The 15,589-nt window shown below is 37.4% G+C and overlaps 1 protein-coding gene and 2 long non-coding RNA genes across 3 annotated transcripts in view; 1 reads left to right on the plus strand and 2 right to left on the minus strand.

The window, feature by feature from the left end:
* The window catches only part of LOC311302552, a 31,870-nt gene extending 26,683 nt beyond the window's left edge, over nucleotides 1-5,187 (plus strand). Inside the window, exon 2 of the long non-coding RNA XR_014629587.1 lies at nucleotides 4,914-5,187. This is a non-coding gene — a long non-coding RNA (uncharacterized lncRNA). The remainder of the gene's footprint in view (nucleotides 1-4,913) is intronic.
* The window catches only part of LOC311302357 (uncharacterized protein), a 93,782-nt gene that overhangs the window by 26,566 nt on the left and 51,627 nt on the right, over nucleotides 1-15,589 (minus strand). The window lies entirely within an intron of this gene.
* LOC311302536 lies at nucleotides 4,893-6,560 on the minus strand. The gene is made up of 3 exons (XR_014629582.1): nucleotides 6,335-6,560; nucleotides 5,731-5,790; nucleotides 4,893-5,393 (listed from the first exon to the last, which is right to left on the minus strand). It is a non-coding gene; the product is annotated as an uncharacterized lncRNA (long non-coding RNA).

The following is a 15,589-nucleotide window of genomic DNA, read 5'->3' on the forward strand; positions in this document are numbered from 1 at the left end:
TGTTTGCTGTCCTGTGCCGGTTCATTGTCATTCATTGTATGAAACAATCTGTGAGTAACCTGTTGAGAGTCTTGTCTAGTGAGAAGAGTTTGATCCTGTCTTAGCTGTTAGTTTATTGTCTGAGTCTGAGTCCTAGTCTAGTCTTGTCTGTCTAATATCTACCCTGTCTTGTTTTGCCCCCTCGTGGGTTTTGTTTTCCCTGTTTTTTCTGTAATAAATGTAGTTCACTTGCATACTGTCTGCGATTGGGTTCATCCTCCTCCAACTTCATAACAGAATGAACCAGCCAGAACCGAACCCAGCAGACAGTATGTCCTCTTATGTCAAGCATAACCCAGATGATCTGAAGGATTGGTGGTACAGGACACAATTACAACAATAATTACAATTTCAACAATATTTCAAGTGTACTCTTTCTTTGTAAAAAAAAAAAAAGAAAAGATTATAGGCCTACATTTTATCATATATGTATTCATTAGTTTGAATATAGCAAATATATATATATATAATATATATATAAATATATATATATATATATAAATATATATATATATATATATATATATACATAATATAGATATATATATATATATATATATATATATATATATATATATATATATATACATAATATAGTTATATATATATATATATATATATATATATATATATATATATATAAATAATATAGTTATATATATATAACGTTAGATGAGCAGAAATTGCTAAACAAAAGTTATTTGATGTGGCAGTATATTCTACAGTAGCCTAAAAACTGTACCCAAATCTAGTCAACAAGTGACTGACTGTAACGTTGTTTTTATGAAATATTAGGGCATATAAATGCTAATTTGCAGTTTAATACGTTGCTTATACAAATACATTTTATTTCAACATATTCCAGTCGATTTTTACTCATCTCAGTAGGCTATAGCAAAGCAGTTTATTCTTTCACACACAGACGCGCGATTCATATTTAGGCTAAACAGTCTTTACAAATATGTACCCTTCATTCATCTCACAGAAAGGCGAGTCATATTATAGAAATGCGATTCATCTTTTTGCGGTTTGCATAGGCCTACACTAACGTTATTCCATAACGTTATTCCACACTTGAGAAAAGAAAACAGCCTACCTCACTCCTCAGCGGGATCTGCTCCTCATATCAGGAGATATTGCTCCTCATATCAGCACTGTTCTGAGCAAACTTTTCTCCATAAGGTAGGCTATATCAGAGAATGTCTAGCTATATTATGCCTCACTCGCGGCGCTTTTTTCTGAGGAAACTTTTCACCAGGTAGGCTAGGCTATATTATGCCTCACTCGATTGCAACGCGCTTTGTTTACAGCTGATGTGGGCGTTCTCAGAATTTGCGTTTGAATAGCACGCGCTCTCCGGGGAGTGGTCAAATTGACCCTTCGCTAAGCCACGCCCGAAAACCGCCACTGGCCAATCGTGGCTTAGCAACCGTAACTAGGCGCGGGAGGTCTGGCAAGCTTTCGAGCGAGGGAAACATGCCGAAGCGTTGTGCGTATGGATTGTGCAAATCTGATACCCAGTATCCTAAAGGTTTGGACGGGGTGGTGGATTTTGTTCCCTTCCCGAAACCTAAAACCCAAGGGGAGAAATGCCGGGCGTCATCTTCATTTATATAACGCTTTTAACAATGTAGATTGTTCCAAAGCAGCTTAACATTGATAATAGGAAATTAAAAGTAAAGTGTTTTGGCTTTATAGCAGCTCTAGAATAAAGTTATTGTCCAGCTCGTGGATCAAGCAGTGTGATTAAAGGCAAGACGGAGGCTCACTGACATAACGTTACTTAAAAATATATTTCAGCATTTTGTTAATAGACGGCCAAACTAGTACCCCAATCCGATCGCGACTCTCCCGGTGTTAGTTCTAGTAAAAGTAAAAGGTAGTTAGTAAAAGGAGGGAACATCAGGGGGCTTGCCAGAGATCTCCAAGGAAAAGGTTGGTATGCAAACTTAACGTTAATCAGTTCATAACAGTAACGTTAGTCACTTATGTGACCCACGACGTGTGAGCAGTAGCCTGGCGCGCTAAAAATATAAGCGGGAGAATGTTATTGCAAAGTGGTCAGGCTAATGTCTTGTGTTTATTCCACAATACTTATGGATAAGCTGTTTGATTTATAAATATTAGATTTTCAAATTTCACCCACCCTGCTGTGCTTGAACATAGCTTTTCCTCAATTTGTGTGTTTCCCATTTGAATGGTCAGCGTATCAGGCGCTGCTGCTTGCGCTGGGACCTAACGATCTAGGCTTTAGCTTCAATTTTGATGAAATTATTCTCTAATCGTTTGCATATTATGTCGTGGATATATCCCTCGAATGCATACTGCAGTCCCTTTTGTCTTGCTCTCTCAGATATTTCACCTGTTCGCCAAAAATGACTAATTATCTCCTTGGGAATGTCTGAAACCGGTGCATACATGTAATAGACGTGCCAGGCGCAAAAGCTTGACAGGCGTAGCAACAGTAACTAAGGAGGGCGGGGCTTAGCGAAGGGTCAATTACTTTTGAATGGCTCGTAATGAGCTCGACTGGAGTCGCTCTCTTTTTGTACAGATTACAGAAGCTGAGAAAATTTGTTTTTTATATAAATTACTTAATTTAAAAGATGCGATCTCAAGCTTTATGCCCGTGGGTCTGTTTGCCTGTTTGACTGAATTTTCGCGGAGTTATAGATCATTTTCGAACGCGTTTCAAACGGGAGTTTACTGACAGAGAGAAGGCAGAAATCGCATCATGTTAATTTTTCTTTATTTGTCAAAAAGCAAAACACTTTATTTTTATTGTGAGTATACAGAAAAAAAATAGAAACTGAACAGGATCGATTGATGTATTACACGAAAATGAAAGATCAAAATTAACAGAGCATTTAGTGTTTATTTTCATTGCTAAAAAAAAAAAACGAGCAAAACGCGCGGGCGCGTTTTTGGTCCCCAGAGGGTTAATAGGGGTGTAACGATACGCGTATTCATATTGAACCGTTCGGTACGAGGCTTTTGGTTCGGTTTTCGGTACGCATTTTCAAACCGAACGGTTCGTTGGACCATTTTTCCTGCCGACCAAAATTTCGTTATTTCTGTAGGCGCGTTGCGACGCCGGCGCGACCACAACATTGCCCAACATCAAATGGCAAATGTAATGCAAGCGGAACGAATCTGCTCGTTATTGTGTGGTTGAAGGACCGTTTATCAGTTTGGACCAAAGCAGCGCGAGCCGATCGTGATCATGTGACGCTGTTACAACACAGCGCTAATAAGAGATAAAGAAAGCATTTGAATTCGCCACAGAAGTAATAACATCGCTGCGAGATCTAGTGAGAAACATTCACATTTCTCTGTTATTAACAGATCAAACATTCACCATGGATTTACTACAGTAACACTAACTGCAACCATGGAAGTTTGGCAGGAATAGTAGGCTATAATGCCTTCAAGTAACATTACGTCGGTTTTATTTTGACATTATGAATACAATTGCTGCCCTCAAATATTAATCTGAACTAAAATAAACCTTTGTTTATAACTACTACTACAATATTACATTTCATTTTTTCCAAGGAGCTGTTTTGTTTTATATGCTCCTAAGAAGAGTCAATTATAGCTCTAGAATTGCTCAAAGTAAAAAAATATCATACTTTATGATGTTAGTTTTAATAAAAAATAAAAAAATAAATAAAGGAAATTTCTCTGGCATTTCTTTTGGCTGTAGCCTATCAAAAACGTACCGAACCGTGACACAAGTGTATCGTATCGAACCGAACCGTGAATTTTGTGAACCGTTACACCCATAATATTTAACTACATTAGTTAACATTTACTATTAGTAAACTGCACTTCTACAACATTGTTAATTTCAACATTTAGCTATAGCCTACATTACTGAAATCAAAAGTTGGACAGTATGAACAGCTGTATTTTTATAAACTATGATAAAGAAAGATTAATAAATACAGTAACAAAAGTATTGCTCATGGTAAGTTCATGTTAGTTATTAGATACATTAACTAATGTTAACAATTCAAACCATATCCTAAAGTTACAAACAAATAATTTACACTAATTTAAATAATACTCTGATGTTTAAATCATTTAAAACGAGAATGTAAGTGTGCTTACCCCATTTTTGTTTGTAAGAAAAAATTAGATTAGATTTCATATCGCAATACATATCGCAGAAAAATAAAATATCGCAATATAATTTTTTCCCAATATCGTGCAGCCCTAGCGTATACTGTTAATCACACTGGCTCAACACACATCTGCTCTGAACACAGTTTCTACACATGGATTATAACGTTCTGCTTTACTCTCTCCAGCCTTGAGAAATATATCAGATCCAGACTCCTTTATCAACACTACAAATGCTCTGGAAGATCTGGGATGTATTTCTCAAGCCCCACTGATTTAACTTCCGCCTCCCTGAACTTCTGGACCACTTTGCTAAAACACTTGAACGAGTCGTTTTCCACCAACTATCTACATTTCTCACACAGAACATCCTCCTGGACAACAACCAGTCTGGCTTCAGAAGCGCCACTAAACTAAGACGGCCCTGCTCTCGGTTATTGAAGCTCTGAGACTGGCAAGAGGAGCCTCCGAATCCTCAGTTCTCCTCTTGCTGGATCTGTCTGCTGCTTACAGTTAACCACCAAGAAGAGCATCTCAGGAACAGTGCTTCAAGTCTGACCTCTCAGTGGGTCCTTCAGGGTGTCGTGAGGTGTTTAAGACCCAATATCTAGCTCTCGGTTATTGAAGCGGCTTCTCAACTACAACTCGCTTCAGTGGACTTACAGATACATTACCAGCTCATGAAGGGGAATTAACATATTCCTAACAAACATCTCAGGAAAGGAGACTTATTAAACACAACTGCAGAGGTTTATTAAGACAATTATAGCAATCATTCAAAAAGAAAAAAAAAATGCTGAAAACAGGAATGAACAGACAAGATCCAAGAATCCTCAAATCAGCTCCATCACACAGAACAGAGAGAGATTATACAGTCTGAGTCTGTCCATTACTGTATTAATATTATATTTAAAGCAGTTTACATATGAAGCGCAAGAGAATGACTTTCAACACTGTAGGCAAATATATCCATAAAATCCATATAAATGAAAATAAATCTGGCTTTTTATATGTAAAAACACACATTTTAATCTAAACTTGATTATGTCACTATAAGCGCTCAGAGTTTTTTCTCTGTTTTCTGAGAAGAAGAAAATAAAACAATGAACAATCCTCTGTAAGTTTCTGCTATTGTAAATATTGCTGCAGATTGGCTCTAAACTCATCAGTATTTTATTCTAATATTGTGGGCATCTCTATTTCCTCTGGGTGCTTCGAGTCCTTCCTCCCTGCAAAATAAAAGCATTGACTGACCTCTCGTATGTGTTTTTATCATGATTGCAGATTGTTCCAGATCAGATGAGTGTGAATCATCAGATTGTGTGCGGCTCAAAACTCACCAGCTCTTCTTGCACAGATGATCTGAAGAAGAATCACAGTAGGAGCAGCAAACACTGCCATCTCAACAATACTCACAATCACTGCAGGAAACATGAGAGGAAGAAGAGAAACTGTACATGACTGAAGTCAAGGGTATTCAACTATCAACAGTTATTGATGAAGCATTTACAGACTGACTGATAGTTTAATGTTATAAAGCTGTCAGTATAAATGAACGTGTCGTACCTCTGTATAATGATCCAGCAGTCACACTGACTTCAGTTTCTGATGCTGTATCAGCTGGATCTGTGGATCACGTCTGTTAGTTCAGTTCAACACATAATGCCACATATACACAACATCATCATCACATAATACTGGAGCTTCACATCACAGAAATGATGAATATGTGCACGAGTCTGTCATCTATTATCTTCTTACTTCACTCTCAAGCTGTCAGGAGGAGAATGGCAGTAGTTGAGAAGAGACTGTACTGTATTACTGTATTACTGTACAACTGTATAATTTATTCCTGGTTTATATGAGAGTGAAACACAGTTGAGCTTCTGCAAATAAACCTTCAGCTTGAATGAAGGACATAAGCCTTATAATTCCTAAAACCGACCTCCTACATGGGTCATACTAGGCTTTAATACACTCGTCTGATTTATGCAATATATCATGTATGACCCATGTAGGAGGCCAATATTGGGAATTATAAGGATTGTTATGCAGTTTATGACTTTGACCACTAATATTTTACAACTCCAAAACGTATGAAGCCATCAGAAAGAGTAGAGCCAATCTGTGGAAGTTTTCACAAATCTGTCAGAAAAGAGTGTTTTCTCACCTGAATACTTGACAGTGTATCTGACTGAGGTCTCCAGTTGATTTCCCAGAGTAAGCTGACATCTCCACTCTCTGTTGTCATCTTCATTCAGGAGTGTTGTAGTCAGAGTGATGATACAGAGATCTTGATCTGATGATGATAATATCTGATATCTGGAGTCTGTCTTCAGATCAACACCAGCCTGATTCACCCACAACAGCTCAACTCCCTCATAACTGACCCAATAATCACAGGAGCGTCCATAATAATATGAATACAACTGACAGGAGAGAGTCACAGAGCGGCCTGGACTGATCTCAGTCTGTGAGGATGATGATGATGACGATGATGAAGATGATGAAGACACTGAAACTGAACACAAGACACAAATCACAGACTCTTCAATCATCATCTGAGTTTAAAGGGAGAATCTGCCCTTTTTAAATTGACCACATAATCATAAACTTACTATGAAGAACATACAGATAAACAAGTGAAAAAACATAAGAATTAGGTCCCTGTGGTCTATAATTCACATATTGTTTGCAGATGTATAATCCATAATCTTCTTCTGTGACGTTCTTGATGTTCAGAGAGCAGTCAGACTCCAGACTCAGTTTCTCATGTCTCTCTGTGTCGTTCTTCTTTATCCCTCCAGTAATCAGTTCAACTTCTGCTAAATCACTGAATCTGTTAAAGTAGGTCCATGTAGTTGATTTGCAGTCAGAAAGAGCTTTATTACAGGACAGAGAGACATTTTCACCAGAACTGATGAACACATAAACTCCACTGGTTCCTGAAACACAGTATATCTCAGTGATCATTATGATATATATTAATAAATGAAACATAAAACACACCAGCATAAAAAGCAGAAGTTTTAAATCATAGTATTTTTCCTGACTTAAAGCAAACAACACACTCTCCAGAATAAACTATTAGTCTTTATCAGAGAGCTGTTCAAATCACTGACACACTCTTAATATGAAGATAATTCTTCATCATCAGATGTTTGAGTGACACTATGTCCAGTATCAGGAATAATACAGTATGATCTGTGTGTATCAATACACAACTCTGAGATCACAACGTGAATGTGTGCAAGAATAAACTGAGCATGTTCAAATGAACTCTTTCCAGACTAATTCCACTAAATGTCTTTCGAGAAAATACAGATTTCTTTACCTGTGAGAAGTGAAGAGAGAATGATCAGTCCCAGCACACACAGATCACACTTATCAGCCATTTTCTGTTTCTGTCAGTCTTCCTCTTCATTATATATAGTTACAGCTCCTCCTTTAAACATCATCAGCTCCTCCTGTGGTTATGAACTTCCTCTCATCTGACCAACCGAGTGTTTACATCCGTTGCTATATAGTGACACTATACCAGTGTAACTTTGTCCTCTCTGTAGATTGGGCTCATATAGACTCTGAACTGTGTACTTTAACACTGAGGATTTTGCTCTGTGGTCTTGAATGGTCTTGACTCTGAGTGACACTCAACTTTCCTCTACAGATGTATAGACATTAAAATGTGTTAATAGTTGTAATAGTTGTTCTCGAAATAAAAGAGAATGTGTGAAAAGTAGCTGGTTGAAAATGAAATAAAATGTTCAAATGAAGATGTGTTGAATTTGCAGGGCGAGCTCAACCTAAAGCCTAGTTTGAGCTTGCCCTGCGAACTTGAGGGTCATAGGAAGGGAGTGTATGTGTGTAGCTATAGATAACAAGACATGTTTAAGGGTGTTAAAACCACATGTGTTTTTGAAGAGAACTTGGAGCATCTCTTGCTTCACAGATAGAAAAGGTATGAAGCCGAAGAGGGTCAAAGGGAACAGGGGAACTTTCCATATAGAGCTTTTGGTGTGTGTGCTGCATAAGACAAGGGTGATAAGATCTGTAGATGATCTGAATATGTGCTTTCACAAGCTTATGTTAGTGAAAGTCCCAAGCATTACCTTATAAGGGAATTAACTGTACTAAGGCCGTCTTGCAAGAATAAAGTACTTCAAAGACAAGTGGGTTTGCTTTTCACTGCAGTCTCACCACTAAACAGATCATATCTGCAACAAGCGGGAACGCACCAACATGTGTGTTAGAGGGTTTGAAAAGGCTTGATACATAAACATATACACACACATAAACACATATTAAATAAATAAATGAGTTCTTGGAAGTTTTGTTGTTTCATAATCTTGTAAGTGGGCAGTGCTTTTGTTGAACAGAGTTCTTTAGACTGGATAAAAGAGGGTGAAAGTGATTAATAGAGAAGGTCGTATGTGCTTATTACAGTAATAACAGCTTATTACCACCTATAGTTACGTTTTAAAGTCAAGCGCCCTCTAGCGCTCCTGTTAATAATGACAGTGTTGTGTGTACTATTGTTGTATTTTGTACAAATACTATTTGTTGTACTATTTGATGTGCTTTTTTCAAAAAAGCCATATTGGAAAGTAAAGTTCAAAATAATTAAACTCTTATCAAATAAAATTATTATTTTTAAAAAAAATTCAAATTATAAATAAATCTTTTGTAACAAAGTAAAAAAAAAAAAAAGTTTTAAAAGCACTGCAGATGATAAAACCATGATTTATATCAAATCAAATCAAATCTTATTTATAAAGCACATTTAAAATCAACCTTGGTGGCCAAAGTGCAGTTCATGAAAAAACAAAAACAAAAAAAACAGAAAAGGCAAAAATGACTAGAAACACGAAAATAAAAATAAAAATTAAGACAAGAAAAGCAGTAGAATTACAAAGAATTGAAAGCACAAGAGAAGAGATGAGTTTTAAGCACAGATTTAAATAGTGTAGACGCAGTTCTAGCATATAGTGGGAGGTTATTCCACAACTGAGGGTCAGCCACTGCAAAAGCTCCATCACCTCTGCATCGTAAGCGAGATCGAGGGACAGACAGAAGATGCTGATCTCTTGACCTGAGTGATCTGGGTGGGTTGTGATTGACGATTAAATCAGAGAGATATTTAGGGGCTTGATTACAACAAGGTTTGTAGGTGAAAGTTAAGATTTTACAGTTCGATATCGAACTGGCAGCCAGTGTAGAGAGCGCATAATTGGGGTAATATGACCACGTTTACGGCTGGCGGCGAGCAAACGGGCAGCCGCGTTTTGGACCATTTGAATACGAGAGGTTGCAGACAGAAGAAGCCCGACATATAGTGAGTTACAGTAGTCCAGTCGTGTGGAAATGAAAGCATGAATGACTGTCTCGAAGCTGTCTCTACTTACAGTACAAATGATTTAACTTAAAAACTAGCGCTAACTGTGCTGTTAATTTGTTTGTTTAATTTAAGACTGCTATCAAGATAAAAACCCAATTTTTTTAAATGCTTCAAATGCTTGGCTATCTTTGTGTTTTATGGGTATGTAGATTTGGATGTCATCCGCGTAGCAGTGGTAAGACACACCAAATCTACTCATGATAGTTCCCAGGGGTAACATATACAGAGAGAACAGTAGAGGTGCCAGAACCGATCCCTGGGGCACACCACAGGTGAGGTGGGTCGCTGAGGATGTTTGAGTGCCAGTCGAGATAAAAGGATCTTATGATCAACGAAATCAAATGCTGAGTTCAGATCTAGTAGCACTAGGGCTACAGTGTCCCCAGCATCAGTAGTCATGAGGATATCATTGAGGACTTTTAGAAGAGCAGACTCAGTGCTGGGAAGCGGTTTGTAGCCAGACTGAAAGATGTCAGAGATAGAGTGAATGAGCTAATAATTCTGCAGCTGCATAAAAACTGATTTTTCTAGAATTTTAGATATGAATGGCAGGTTGGATATAAGTCTATAATTCTCATATACAGCAGGATCAAGTGAGGGCTTCTTAAGAATGGGAGTCACAGTGGCGACTTTGAAACAGTTAATAATTGTTGATAATGTTCAGAATGTCAGATCCAACAGTATCGATAACCTGTTTTAAAAAGCGAGAGGGAAGAATATCTTGGGGAGAGAAGGTGGGCTTTAATTTCAAAGTTATTTCCCTGCATGTCTGGAGGGAAACCAGCTCGAGTTCGCTCCACTGTACCCAAGAAAAAATAGGATCGGGTGCCAGCTGATTGAGAAATGATAAAACTGTGATTTAACAGAGGGGTTAAGAACAGAGTCAATGGTTGAAAAGAGAGTTCTGGAGCAATGTGAATTCCTCTTAATGATGTCAGACAGGAGTTTGCTCTTTGCTCTGTCTCTCTTCCATTTTCGTTCGAGCCGTCTGCACTGTTGGCGTAATGTTGCAGTTTATCCATGGCTGAGACTTATGTTTGGGATGGATGAGCTTGCAAGGTGTGATGGAGTCAAGAATGTTGGAGCATTTATCATTAAAGTCTTGTAATGTCTTTCTTTGCCAGAAAACATGTCATGGGAATGTGAGGTTAGGGTGCGAAACCAACGTACATGAGATGGTGCTGTATTTGGTGGAGCTGGAAGAAAATACTGGTCTGTGGTCTGAGAGTGGAAGGTCACTGATTTCAATATCAGCCACCGATAGACCGTATGACAGTATTAGATCTAGTGTATGACCGTGACTGTGTGTGGGACCATTTACCCATTGAACAACATTTATAGAGGATATTACATTTAAAAAGTCTTTAGCTAAAGCAGAAGCAGGGCAGCATACATGAATGTTAAAATCCCCAATTATTAAAATATGGTCATATCTCGTCAAAGCATGCCCCAGGAGATCAGAAAACTCATTGATAAAGTTACTAGATGAAGGTGGACGATAGATTAGAAAGAGTAGAATAGGATAGAGGGAATTTAAATGAATTTCCTGGACTTCAAAGCTCGTAAAAGTGGCCGTTGACAATAAACGACACTGAACATTGTTTTTAAAAATAGTCACGAGTCCCCCTCCCCTGCCGGTTACCCGGAGAGTGTTGTAGCGACACCAGCTCAAAAGAGGGGGAATGGACAATTATTGATTATTAATCATCAATTATTAATTATCAATAATCAATAACTGATACTACTGGTTATCACTTACACACTTTAAATTACCCAAAAAGGTAATACAAAGCCCATATAGTTGTATCTCTATATATAAACAATTAACCACAAGGAATTACAATTAATTATGAATATACAGAATGTGTTAATATTTGAATAACTTTCCCCAAATCTTTTGGAATTTTAAAACAAGACATTGAACTTGAAATTGAGAAACTTGAGGTTGAATTGCAGAAATTGATATTGGAAAATTTTGACACTGTGTTTATCATTTATTTGAAAAACTGTGTGTTACTGTTATACAGTGCCCTCCACAATTATTGAACCCCCTGGTAAATATGATCAAAATTGGCTGTAAAAAATAAATCTGCATCGATTATCCTTGTGATCTTTCATTCAAAAAATGTGAAAAATTCTAACCTTTCATTGAAGTAAAAGAATTGAAAGTGGGGGGAAATCAGATTATGAAATAAATGTTTTTCTCCAAAACACGTTGGCCACAATTATTGAAACCCTTTTATTAAATACTTTTTGCAATCTCCTTTTGCCAAGATAACAGCTCTGAGTCTTCTTCTATAATGCCTGATGAGTTTGGAGAATAACTGACAAGAGATCAGAGATCATTCCTCCATACAGAATCTCTCCAGATCCTTCAGATTCCCAGATCCATGTTGGTGCTTCTCCTCTTCAGTTCACTCCACTCATCAGGTCAGGGGACTGGGACGGTCATGGCAGAAGCTTCATTTTGTGCTCCACAACAAATTTTTGTTTTGATTTTGATGTTTGTTTTGGATCGTTGTCCTGATGGAAGATCCAACCACGGCATATTATAAGATTTCTAGCAGAAGGCGTCAGGTTTTGATTTTTTATCTGTTGATATTTGATAGAATCCACAATGCCATGTATCTGAACAAGAAGTCCAGGACCTCCAGCAGAAAAATATGCCCACAACATTAAAGATCCAATGGTATATTAAATTGTACACATGGGGTACTTTTTATCATTGTGTTCACCAAACCCATCTAGTGTGTTTGCTGCCAAAAAGCTCTGTTTTAGTCTCATCTGACCACAGAACCCTGTGTTGTTTGAAGATCCAGTCGTGTCTGACAATTAAATTTGCTGGAATTTGTTTTTGGATGAGCGAGGAGGGTTTTTTTTTTAAACCCTCCCAAACAACATGTGGGGATGTAGGGGTTGTTTGATAATTTTTTTTTTTAGGCTTTCTGACCCTAAGACTCAACTAATCTCTGCAATTCTCCATCTGTGATCCTTGGAGAGTCTTTGGCCAGTCAAACTTTCATACTCGCCGTGCATTAAGACAGTATAGACACACGTCCTTTTCCTGGCAGATTCATAACATCTTTAGTTGGTTATAGCTTCTTAATTATTGCCCTGATGGTCAAAATGGGGATTTTCAATTCTTTAGCTATTGTCTTACAGCCACTTTCTAGTTTGTGATGCTCAACAATCTTTTGCTACGCATCAGAACTATATTCTGTGGTTTAACTCATTGTGATGGATGATTAAGGGGATTTGGCCTTTGTGTTTCCTCATATTTAAACTCCTGTGAAACACGAAGTCATAGCTGGACAGTTTCATGTTCCTAGTCACCCTGGTGTACTAAAAAAGGTAAATATTAATGGGAATATACTTCAGAGATATTTTACTCGTAAAAAATTCTAGGGGTTTCAATAATTGTGGCCAACATGTTTTGGAGAAAAACATTTATTTCATAATGTGATTTCCCCCCACTTTCAATTCTTTTACTTCAATGAAAGGTTAGAATTTTGCACATTTTTTGAATGAAAGATCACAAGGATAATCGATGCAGATTTATTTTTTACAGCCAATTTTGATCATATTTACCAGGGGGTTCAATAATTGTGGAGGGCACTGTATATATTTTTTATTTTGGTTTTTTTTTTCATTCTTTCAATTTTAAAAGATACAATTCATGCAACAGAACAAACAAATAGAAAAACACACTTACCTTTTCATTAATTAGCTGCAGTCCAGTGGTCTGAGTGGTTAATTGGTTTTATTATTTTCTTACGATCGTCTTTGCTAATTTTTCCTCCAAACACGTTGTGCTAGGATGATCCCGTGCTGGCCTCTAAACATTGGAGACTTCAGTTCCCTTTCTTTCTTTTCTTTTTAGTCTAAAACTAAAAACTAAATGATATATTTGGGGGAGGCATGTGCAGAGCCATTTTCTTTTCAATTTTGGTAAATGCCATGATGAAAAACTTTACTTTTTGGGTTTCCAACTCATCAGCCATGGTGTTTGCCACTTCCAGACATTCGTTAAATTGTTTTAATGACTCTGATGCCATTTGTAGATGTTTTTAAAAGAGAAATAATTAAATGATAAAGTTAGACGCATTAATCTGGTGTCTCAGTGAATTATTAAAATATACAGTCACCAAACATCACATGGTGTCAGAGGAAAACCATGGAGCAGTTGAAGCCTCCTAACTCCATATTTTCAGGAGAGCACAGGGACCGAACCGAACCATTGATGCAAACGTGACTCGCTTGAAAAATAAGGCGAAAGACTGTGAATGTGGACGATTAACTGATGACTTGAGTAAAGGTCGCATTGTCTGTGGTGTTAACAATGACACCGTGAGAGCTAGGCTTCTCAGGGAAACAGGTTTGACCCTAGCAAAGGCAGTGGATATCTGTCGTGCCAATGAAATAACACAAAGCCATATTATGAAAGTGCTGCATGAAGAAGCAGAAGAGGCTGTGAACAAAATCACCAAGACAAAGTCAACTGTCAGACAGGCGAATGTCAAGCACACGGGGACAGAGAAGGAAGAGTGCACGAGGTGTGGTGACATACATGAGCCAAGGAAGTGTCCGGCTTATGGCAAAATGTGTAATGAGCGCTCGCAGAGGAACCGTGTTAGCCACATGCTCTGTTAATTTTGATCTTTCATTTTCGTGTAATACATCAATCGATCCTGTTCAGTTTCTATTTTTTTTCTGTATACTCACAATAAAAATAAAGTGTTTTGCTTTTTGACAAATAAAGAAAAATTAAGATGATGCGATTTCTGCCTTCTCTCTGTCAGTAAACTCCCGTTTGAAACGCGTTCGAAAATGATCTATAACTGAACGAAAATTCAGTCAAACAGGCAAACAGACCCACGGGCATAAAGCTTGAGATCGCAGCTTTTAAATGAAGTCATTTATATAAAAAACAAATATTCTTAGTTTCTGTAATCTGTATACAAAGAGAGCGACTCCAGTCGAGCTCATTACGAGATGATTCACAGTAATTTGACCACTCCCCGGAGAGCGCGCGCTATTCAAATGCAAATTCTGAGAACCATTTCAGTCTGTGAAACGCCCACATCAGCTGTTAACAAAGCGCGTCGCGAGCATGGTCGCGAGTGAGACATTATAGCCTTTTATGGAGAAAAGTTTCCACAGTGCTGATGAGGCGAAATATCTCCTGATATGAGCAGCAGATCGCGCTGAGGAGTGAGGTAGGCTGTTTTATTTTCTCAAGTGTGGAATAACGTTATGGAATAACGTTAGTGTAGGCCTATAAACCGCAAAAAGATGAATCGCATTTCTATAATATGACTCGCCTTTCTGTGAGATGAATGAAGGGTACATATTTGTAAAGAGTGTTTAGCCTAAATATGAATCGCGTGTCTGTGTGTGAAAGAATAAACTGCTTTGCCATAGCCTACTGAGATGAGTAAAAATCGACTGGAATATGTTGAAATAAAATGTATTTGTATAAGCAACGTAAATTAACATTTATATGCCCTGATATTTCAATAAAACAACGTTAGTCAGGCGTTAGTCACACTATTTTTGTCAAAAATAAAGTCATAGACTAAGATGTTAGATGTTCCAATGTTGGCTATATTCAAACTAATGAATACATATGATAAAATGTAGGCCTATAATCTTTTTTTCTTTCTTTTTTTTTTACAAAGAAAGAGTACACTTGAAATATTGTTGAAATTGTAATTATTGTTGTAATTGTAACATTTTTAATAAAATAGCTAAACATATTTACAAGATAGATGTAAGCGAAATCTTAAATGGTCAATATAAGTATTCTTCTAAATACATTGTCCTTGCATTGTGGCTCAGTCAGTGTCACACCTGAATGAATGGCTAATTATGCAGAGTCATTATGCAGAGTGGGTGGGACAACCCAGGTGTAAACTACTCCTTCACGCCCCCCTCGCATATTGGCTTTCCAAGCAAAACCTGTTTTACACCATTTAAATCAATGTATTTTTTTTTTGTGAACGATAAAGCAAGACTATTTTCACATAATTT

The sequence above is a fragment of the Rutilus rutilus genome (genome assembly GCF_951802725.1).
Source record: "Rutilus rutilus genome assembly, chromosome: 1".
Taxonomy (NCBI): Eukaryota; Metazoa; Chordata; class Actinopteri; order Cypriniformes; family Leuciscidae; genus Rutilus; species Rutilus rutilus.